This window comes from Molothrus ater, chromosome 5 (assembly GCF_012460135.2).
Source record: "Molothrus ater isolate BHLD 08-10-18 breed brown headed cowbird chromosome 5, BPBGC_Mater_1.1, whole genome shotgun sequence".
Classification (NCBI taxonomy): Eukaryota; Metazoa; Chordata; class Aves; order Passeriformes; family Icteridae; genus Molothrus; species Molothrus ater.
The window spans coordinates 65,406,009-65,416,444 of record NC_050482.2 but is presented as its reverse complement, the minus strand read 5'-3'; positions in this window follow the sequence as shown (position 1 = coordinate 65,416,444).

The following is a 10,436-nucleotide window of genomic DNA, read 5'->3' as shown; positions in this document are numbered from 1 at the left end:
TTTGGGTTATGCCAGTCTGTAGTTGGTGTGTTCCCTCAGACTGTGCTGTGAAAGAGCCAGAATTCTCACTAATCTTCATTCAATGAAATTTAATCATAGAAAATTCTAAATAGGTTTAGGTAGGATGGTAGTTTTTGGATTAAAGATAATGCATCTTAAAATAGCAAATCCAGAAAAGCCAATAAGGCATGAATCATTGAATAAAATAAGATCTAATGGTAGGAGTGTACTACACTAGAGTTCAAGTACTCTTTGATGTACTTTTTTTTTCCATCACCTGTTAGATTTTGTATGTAAATTCAATAAGTTACAGCTCCTGGAAATCAAACATACTTTGATTTGCTAGATCTCTATCTGCATGTGAGAGCTTTAGTCACAGGTGTATTTAGATTGGGAGCAGACCAATACAGATTTCCTTTACAACACACACAATCCTGGGAGTCCCATACAAGCTTGTGCACGAATTCCTGACAGATGTATCTGTATCAAAACAAGCAGGCAGAATGTGCTTGGCCACTTTTTCAAATATCAGGATACCCTTAAAAGTGCAATTGAATAAACCCAGATTTCACTACACCATCTCATTTTTCACTCTTTATTTTTAAATAATTCAAAATTTAATCTATTGAGACTAAAAAAAAACACATGGAAGGTATCTTTGAGTGACAGCCTGAATGATTTATGGGGAGGAAACTAATGACATACGACAAAATGCAGAAACATTGCTTGTCATACAGTCCTGTGCTACAAGTAAATTCAAAACCAAAATCCACGTTTCAGTAACAATGTTGTGACAAAAAGAAACCAAAGCTAGGAAATAGCACTTGGATAGGTTGGTTAAATTTAGGGGTGGTTGATTTTGACTTTTTTAATCCATTGAAAGATGAATGTGTGGGGGTTTATCCCACTTCTTCCATTATTTTTCTGCTTGGGTATCAGCCAATACCCCTTACTTTCTAAGAGTGTATGTGTTGTTCTAGAAGATATCAATATTGCAGTTACAAGGTTTAGATAAGAAGAACATGGCTTTTATACAGAGGATTACCTGCATCTGAGTGTTGGAAATGACATTAAGAAGGAACCTCCTGTACTTTCTCATGAACCTCCTCCAAAGAAACAAGTTTTTATAAATTACAAGTTTTATCAGAAGTAATCCAGCATTCTGTAGGAAAATGAAAGAGCTGCTTTCCCATTCAGGTTCTTCTGTTTGTTTTTGTTGGGTTTTTTTCCTTGAAAATGCTCACACTTTAGCCAGCAGTTCCAGATGATTTAAGACATTTCTTCCACATAGGTAATTTAGGATTCCAGAATGTGATTTTAGCAGATTTTTCTAAGTTCTGGTGAAATAGAAGTGCTGAGCTGATGCAAGAATGAAAAAAAAACTTTGTAGGGAGGAACTTGAATTTTCCTTTCTCCATATCAGAAGAATGCCTTCAAAATGATACTCGAGTCCTTTACAGATTTTGTTTGGACTACTTCAGCTGTTTTTCTCCTGGAATAATTTTGTTAGCCTAGGTCAAGCTTGCCCTGAGTGAGGCTGGTTTCAGGTTGTAACAGTGTGCCAAGAATATTTCACCCTAAAAGGCCACCACCATTCCATTGAGAAGATGCTGTTCTTAGTGTTTGAAATAGCAACATTTTGCCCATATCATCAGAGTTTCAGTAATTTGTGTCTAGCATATATTCAGGCAACTGTTTGCTCTTCACCAAAACATACCATGTGTCCTCCTGGAAGGTGCCACTGACCACCCTAGTGCAAGGTCCTCGCTGTTGGCATCACTATGCTGCAATGTAGAAGCTTATTCTGCCAAAAACTGAGCTGCCTTTTGGGGCTCAAGGTCTCCTGGTGCTGTGCAAAAAGGAATTTATGGTTCCATCTCTTAGCAATGAGTTCTTGCCAAACTCATTCATCTAGAAAAACTATTTTCTTTCTAAATACTCTCCTATTTAACTGCAGAAGGCATATTGCCTGTGATTCCTGGATTTATCCCATTCAGAAGTTTGCTTCCAGGGGTGTCTGAAGGATCCTGTAAAAGTTAGCATAAGCATTCATGTTATTACAGGTTTCTTTGAGTTACAACTTTCAGCTCTAGGCACATTCAAAACACTGAAAGTATTCAGGAAGGATGAAAATTCAGAAGAAACTGAAAAAAGTGTTACTGGAACAATAATCCAAAATAACCACAAACTCAGACAGCCAGTAAGTGCACCATGGCCTTTCCTGCTGCCCTGACCTGGATCCTCCTGCCTCAGGCAGTGTGAAAGGAATGTGCATTACTTGCAGCTTCCCAGCCTTCCTTTTGTGCCAGAGGAGAAGCAAACCTGACTTTGGCCTGGCAGGTGGTTTTGATGGTCACTTGGTAGTCCTTGGTAGTCCTTGCCCTCAGTTCAGCACACCCAAGTGAGCCCGAGCAGATCCTGAGCTGTCACCAGTTACAGGAGCTGTGCATCTCAGCTAGTGCCCACTGTGTCTGCTTGGACACAGACCAGCCCATGACACTCCCCAAAGCATTACTGGAATTGCCAGCTGTACAAAATTGGAGTCTGTCCTGGTTTAGGGCAAATTTGGGAGAATACCTCTAAAGGGGTTCCTCTAAAAAGCAGATTCAAGCAGCCCTTCCCCAAATGGTTCAGGAAAATATTTCCTTGGACAAAAGTGGAAAAAACTGTTTATTTAAATGGCAAAGCATTCACCAGCACAAAAAAAAAAAAAAAAAAAAAAAAAGAACAATATTAAACAATAAACTCTTGCCAATCTAAAGAGCTGACAAACTCAGCAAGTCCCTTGGTGGGCAGTAGCTCAGCTCACTCAGTCTCTGATCAGTCCCTCCAGTGCTGGAAATGCCTCGGCCCAGGCCCGGCCCGGTGCCCACAGCTGGAGCTGCCGGTGCTCTGCTGGGTGTTCTGTGCAGAGCAGGGTTAAACAGGGCCAGGAGAAACAAAAACCACAGTGCAGGGAACTTCTCTGCCTCTGCTAGCTAAAATCTAACTAAAAGCAAAGGAGAGCTCTGTCCTGCTGTCTGTCCATGCTGCAGACAGCACAGCACAGTCCAGGAGCAGGAAGGAGTGAGTGCAGTTCCTGATAACAAACTCTGCACTTCTTCTCTCCCCCCTTCGCTCTCAGAACCAGTCTTAAAGGTGCAAAACTTATTTCTGGGCTAAACAGATGAATGGGGGGGGATGCAAGCATCATAAAGTCACCCCCAGGACAAACCTTCCCCAATCCTAATACTTACTTAAAAAGATAGAAAATAGTTTTTAAAACTGATTTTATTTTATATTGTGTTCCAGCACTGTAACACTGAGAAAACCAGTTTTATTAAGCTGGGATACTGGGAAATGTTCCCTAACCTCCTAGTGCCTGGTAGTGCTTGCTTTAGAACTGTGCTTTGTATAGAACAAAGGGCATGTATTTGGCAGAAGTCCACGAGGGCAGGTATTTTACTTCTTGTTTTTAACACACTCAAATTATAAGTCAGTTAACGTTGGTTCCTAATATACTCCTTGGTTGTGAACTCTGGCAAGGGTTTGCCCCTGCCAGGAGGGTCCAGGGGAAAGGTGCTTTCAGCACACAGTGCCAAGATGTGTGGTGCTTTACCAGGAGTTTGGGCTCCCAGGATGGAGAGGATGCTTGTGCCAAAGTCTTACCCTTAAAATGTGGGAAGTGTCTCTCCTTTAGCTCATGGGATTTCTGTGACTGTGAATTACAGGATCTCTGAGAAGCGTCCAAGGACCACAGTGGTAAACAGTGCCACAGGAAAACCTTGTAATTCAGGCTCTGATGGGTAGTTTGAGGAGCATCCAGCAAATAAGATACAGAACTGCACCTTGTTAGTGAGGAGAATACAAAATAGGGTAGCCACCAATAATGGCATTGTTTTACTTCACCCAGTTCCTGAAGCTGGGCCCCAGCAGAAAAGATGGAAGGCCTGCAAGTGAGAATTTTACCGTATATACAAGGGCTGTATACAAGAAATGCTGCTTGCTGCACAGCAGATTTTATTCCTGTTTTTCTCTACTGGATTCTATACACTTTAATCCTCTTTGAACAAGATTAACCATTGTTTCATTATAGCTCTGACATGTGTATGCATGTGTCTGTGTGTCAGTGCACATGCTTGAGCAAGTAGTTTTTTGCAAGTTAGGTGAGGGGGTTAGTAGCAAATGGCATGAGCAGAGATTTTATCCTGTAGCAGTCTACTAAGATCCAAATGAGTCATCAGGAGGAATGGAATATTCTGAACCATCCCACAGTGCTACTTGAGCCATCTGATGGCAATAAGAAGATAATTCTCTATTTCAAGCATCTCCATAAGCAACGCAGTTGGTGATTCCCTCTTTTCCCCTGACAATGCCCTGCCTTTTCAGCACTGCCTATTCTCTACCTGCCCCCATTTGTTTCCCCAGCCAAGATGCCCAGTTTCTTTTTGCAAATTGTTTTAACTTCTAAAAGTTAAAACAGAGTCTATTCCCACCTTCTGCACCCAGCCTGCCTCCCTTGCTCTGCCAGTCTCCATCACTTTACTGATGCCCTTCTCCCTTCTTTTCCTTGTATTCTGGTTTAATAGTTTCAGTTCTTCCATTCTGAAATCGAGCAGCTTGCACTGGGCTGTCTGAATGCCACAGGAGAGACATTAAGAGCAGAGGATGGTGGTTCCGTGGTGCTCAGGCAGACAGTTCCACCATCCTTTGGAATGACAGAGCTCTGGTGTCAGGCAGAAGGTTTGTCTCCATCTCACCAGCAGCATAGTCTATGAAAGTGAGGGTTTTGTGATTTTCTCTTTCAAACCTCAGGAAGCTCCTGGCCAGTGAACAAACACAAGCTGAGGCTTTCTCACCTTGGCAGCCTGGCCAGAGTGAAGCAGCAAATTCCACCTCCTTACCAGGCCACTCCCATCCTAACCCCTGCTCCAAACAGGAGCAAGCACAGGAGCTTCTCAAAGAAGAGCTTTCCCTAATTAGGCAGCATGACCAAACTGTCTTCGATAGGCTCCTTCTCAGAAAGGCCAAGGATGTTTGGTTGAAGATTTTCAAACAAGTCATCCCCGAGGCACACACCTGGGGAGGGCTGTTTTCAGCCAAACAGTTGGAGTTTGGCAAACCCTTTAACCAACTGAAAATGCAGTCTTCTAATAGGAGGTATCTGGCAATTGTTCCACCTGGCAGTTACGCCAGCCCCACCTCTCATCTTTTGGATCATTTAATAAAGCAGTGAAGAATTTTAAGGAGGTGTTTTTTCCATTAGAATTTAATAATCTACAACCATGCTGCTTCTTCATACCCCTTTCAGCTACAAACCGTAGAGAGAGAATTTTAAACCAGCATGTGGAGTTTGGAATCACTAGCCAATTCCCATAAGCTTCATAATACTGGGAAGTTTGTAATTGAACATGTAGATAAAAAATGAGAAAAAATATACTAAAATTGTGACTTACTTTTCCATCTCGAATACCCTCAGTATACCTTTAATTATTTTAAAAGCTTGTTTTTACATGTTCTAAAAATTATTTATATAGAGAAATTAAAGTCCTACTGCTGTGTTCCATCCTTGAGTTTGACTGCGTATTGTATTAGCTCTGACAATGCCTTGCTACTTTAAACCAAAGAAAAGCAGTAAAGGACTTAAAGAACATTTTGGTATGTGCAACTTTTGCTTGTGCAAATTATTGCTCTTCGGACAACACTGAGCAAACTTTGTAAGAAAAGAAAGCATTTTACTCACTTTGACATGAGTATTTATTAGTATTTTTGTAGTTAAAGGATTATATCCTCCAAAGAATTCTCTTGCCTCCAAAGCCAAACACATATCTAAAGAACTGGGCCTGCTTTTCTAAGTCCTTATGGGCTGTGGTTTGCTTGGTCTGCACTTTGCTTCTTTGTTGGATTCAACTGAAATGCAAAACCTTCAGGTGTAACAAGTTCTTCATATTGCACAGCAGAGTATGCTTTATTCTGATCTATGAAGGGATGAAAATGTTCCTGACAGTGGTAGTCACAGCATGACTTCACCAAGTTGCCCAGTGTGGCAACTCACCTATTACAAGGATAAACAGATTACAGCCAGTAAAAACTTTTATAGAATGTCAGCAGTAGGAAGAAAACCACAAAACTTTATCATCCCTGATCACCCCACTGGTGTTTCAGTTCTCTCCAAGTCACCAAATGCTTTAGAGGAAATGGGAGGACTCTGACAAACACACATCTGTTAATATGCAAGCGGGGAAAATTGCTAATACGAGTTGTTATTATTATCTAGCAGGTCCTAAAAGGTGGGGCTCTCTAAAGGAATTTGTGTCAGTTGGCAGCCTGTCCTTTCCTGTCATTGGGCAGAACGTGGAGGGATGTGCTGAATAGTGCCAGTGGGATTACAGCTGCTCAGGATGAATTTGGTACCACACTGCAGACCGAGCATGCTGAGATGGAGCACACCTGGCCTGATTTGTGCCTGGATAAATTCTGCTTGCTGGAGCTACCCAGCAGGAGACAGCCAGAATTCATACTCTGCAAAAAAAAGGGGTTGGAGGGGGTTAATAAGTCAAATGAATGTGTGCCTGGCCTCACAAAAGAAGGTGCTTTAGTTTAGTGCACAGTCCATCTATTCCACACACCCCCCAGCCAAATAAAGGGCCCGTCTGCAGAGGACTGTAAGTGATGCTAAGAAATAACCAAGGGAATTAAAGATTAAATGATAATAAATGGCCAGAGAGTCACAGGTGGAATTCTGGAGCAACTGGATGTAAAACAAGGGAAGGATTACAAAAGGAACAGGGGAAGGGAAGGGAAGGTGGCATTGGGGCCGTGGAGGTTTCCGGGGTGCGGGGGCAGCGCCGCCAGAGCGCGGTCCGGCCCGCGCGTTCCCGCCGCGCGCGTGCGTGTCTTTGTGCGCGCCCCCGGGCCCCGCGTGAGCGCGCCCGCGCCCCGCTCGGCCCCGCCGCGCGCGTGCCCCGAGCCAGGGCCCCCTCGGCCCCGGGCGCGGCCCCGCCGAGCGGCGGTGCCGTGCGAGCGCTTCGCGGCTTCACTTCCCGGCGAGCGCCTCCGGGAGCGCTCAGGCGATCCCGAGACAAACCCCGGCCCTGTGACAGGGGGAGCCGAGTGACCGAGTCCTCGGGGGAGACAGAACCGTGTGAAGTTGGAGCGCTCTGAAAAATGTATTTTGATTACTGTATAGAGCGTACTTACTACTCCCATTTCTGTCTGAGGAGCTGCGATTCCGCGTCCGAGTTAATCACAGTACTGCAGTGGGAAATGTTTTCATTATTTGGAGCACTCGGATGAGTTTAAATTACACATTTCGTAGGATTTTAATTGTAATATCTCTTTATATAAATAGACTTGTAAATACTCTTTCAGCCTCATTGCATGAGATTTACAATTTTTTTTTTTTGGTAGGGTTTTTTTCCCAAATGAAAAGCTGATGATGAGCGGATTGCAGGAAATTCTGTTCATTAGTCCTCGGCTCTGGAGAGCCTGTGCCAGAGGCCTCACGTGGTCGGCTAACGACACGCGAACAGCAGAATTAATTAATATTCCCGGCGAGCTCCCGGGCGGCGGGCGCGAAGGGGTTAACGCGGCCGCGTCCGCGCGGGCCTCCCGCACTCGCCCCTTTCTTTTTTCCCTCCTTAATTAATCATGCGCTGCTCCGCAATTTCAATATGGAGATGGCGAGCAATTATTAATGAGCCCGCGGGCTGTCCCGCGGCGCCTCTGGACGAGCCGCGGCCGCTGCGCCCCTGTGGGTGTGAAACCTGCGCGCACAAAGGTTCCTCCTCACCGGGAACACGCCCCAAATCCATAAATAAATAACGAGGGAAGGGCTTTTGTTCGTCGGGCCGATGGCACATGACCTTGTTGCTGAGCCGCCGTGTCCCTGCGCTTGCCCGGAGAGGGGAAAGCAGGGGGTGCGGGCGAAGCCTCTGAGCCGGCGTTCCCTGGCAGGAGGCGGAGGAGGGGGGGGTGGATTTAATGGGAAATAATACAAATAACCCCCAGATCCAGCTCTGCCGGGCAGGAATGTGCAGGGGGGTGGGGGCGGAGGATTTAACAGGGAAATAACAGGAGTCGCCCGCAGATGCAGCGCTCCGCCGCACAGCGCAGTGCCCCGCGCTGACCCCGCGCACAACATGGCCGTGTTCGCCCGGCCCCGCTCCCGCTCCTCCCCAGCCGGAGGGGCGGCTCGGGAGCTCCAGCGGCACCATCCCGCTCTCCTTATGTATTTATTTTTTATTTATTTTTACTCCACCCACCCCCCCACCCCCCCCCCCCCAACCCCTCTTTTTTTTTCCTTTTTTTTTTTTTTAAATCTCCTTTCCTCCTCCTGCCGGTATGCCCGCTATCCACACCATGCAGTGCACGACTAGGTAAAAACCCCTAACGCGCAGCTACTTCAGTTAGTCGGGTTGGTTTTTTTACGGAGCCTTGATAAACGAGGAGCAGCGCAAGGTGGGAGGAGGAAGCGCGGAGCGGAAGGGACCGGGGATGAGCGATGAGGGATAACAAAGAGTCAGGTGCAGCGCCGTACGGCGCTCTCACGGCCGCTCCCGGATGGCTCTGGTCTTTAAGCACTCCCCTCACAATTAAATAAGAAAACGGGAAAGCCGCGGAGGCAAAAGCCGCGTTTGTGCCGGCAGCTGCAGCGCTGAGAGAGAGAGGCGAGTGCATTGTGCGGGGAGCGGGTGGGTCCCAGCCCATTCCATCCCATGCCATGCCATGCCGCGGGAGGGAAGGCGCGCCCGGCCGGGTACGGCCGCAGCCGCGCTCGCACCGCGCCCTGCAGTGCAGGTTCGCCGCGACGCATCGGAGCGGGACTCCCAGGGCTGGACAAGCCGCGAGCAGAGACGGGGATTTCAGCAATGGCGGGGGGGGGGGGGGGGGCAGCGGGAGGAGGGGGGTAAAAAAAAAAGGGGATCAGGATATGATAAACAGCACTGAAAAATGGCAGGAGGATAATGTTTACTTTTGAATCCCTGGCCCGCTGCCAGGCTGGCGCTGGTTTTTAGGTTAGCAGAGGTTGGAGGAAGGGCCAGACTGAGGCGGAGCTTGCTGCTGTCAAGGAAAAAAAAAAAAAAAAAAAAAAAAGGCTGCAAATTGCTGTTCTCAGCTTTTTTCTCTCCTCTCCTCCACCCCCGCCCTCCCCCGAAAAAAGGCAGTGCTTTCTCTTAGGCTCTTAAAAATGATGCAGAATTTTAACCATCTGCTGTACCCGGAGCTCTTCGCTGGTGCTGCACAGCTGAATGTTTGCAAAGGAAAGAATTTGTAAAGCTTTCTGAAATAGACAACTGTTTGTAAGCGTGTAAAATATTTTAGGGAATCCTTTCTTTAAAGAAAGGTTCTATTTAATTGCAAACTGAGAAGTGGGTATTAACACAACTGAAACGTTTTTAGCCTGCTGTGGGTTTTCTCTAGAAGAGACACAGGTGTACGGCTCCATCACAGCTTTGCCAGCGTAGCGTGAGCAATCGGGAGATTCGGGAAGTGCACAGTGATGAGAGCTGAGCATTTTTGTAACGCTCTGATTTTTTATTTCGAGGCTCGCTCTGGAAGTGTAGATGTAGCTGAATGCAGCAAAGCCACCCCTTTACCAGCTGTGTGTGTATATATGGGAGTAAAATTATTTAATGAGCAATATGGGGACTGGCAAAGGAGCCATGTAACTGCCACAGCTCCTAAACTGCCATAGTATGGCCAGTGCACAAAGGGAGACTATTGCTAAATAATAAGGGATGGGGAGAAGGCTTTTGAAGTGGTGAAGCTTAAAGGAGAAAGTAGAAGGAGTCTTTAATGTGGAATCCTTACTTGCCATAAATTAGATTAACTCTTTAAATGCCATAAACAGCAAATTAAACATTTCACGTGTTCATTAATAAGAATATGATATTTGTTTGGAGTAAGAGCTAAGAAAATTGGATGTTTTTGACTCATAATTCATCTACATATTTAAGATCAATTAGCAAGTTATAGAAAAAAGAGATTGTCGTGAAATATTTGGGGGACGCAGTTCCTTTGAAAATGCAGTTTGGGTTTTCTCTTTTAAGATCTCTCAATACCAGATTGTTACCTCAAGTCACTAGTTATTTTTTGTAACTGTGAGGACAGTATTTTCTTTAAATGAAACCTCTACAAATAAATATTAAGAAAAGCATTTACTTTCTGAAGCCAATGTAGAGGCCTGGCTAAGTTTCTTAATTCAAATTAAATTTATTTTAAAAGGCTATATTGTAGTGCAGATGTCTCATAGTCTACATACATTTTCTTATTTGTAAAGCTGAAGATGGGGGCTGTATTTTGTCACCTGTTGCTTACACAGGTCAAAAGGGGCTGGGGGGAAGAAGATTTACTGATCATGCAAGCTTTTGCAGGGATCTTGGTCATCATTTCATTACCAATTGGTAAAAAGCAGCCACTTTTTTTCCCTCTGCTTTTATGTGCCCCAGAAAATC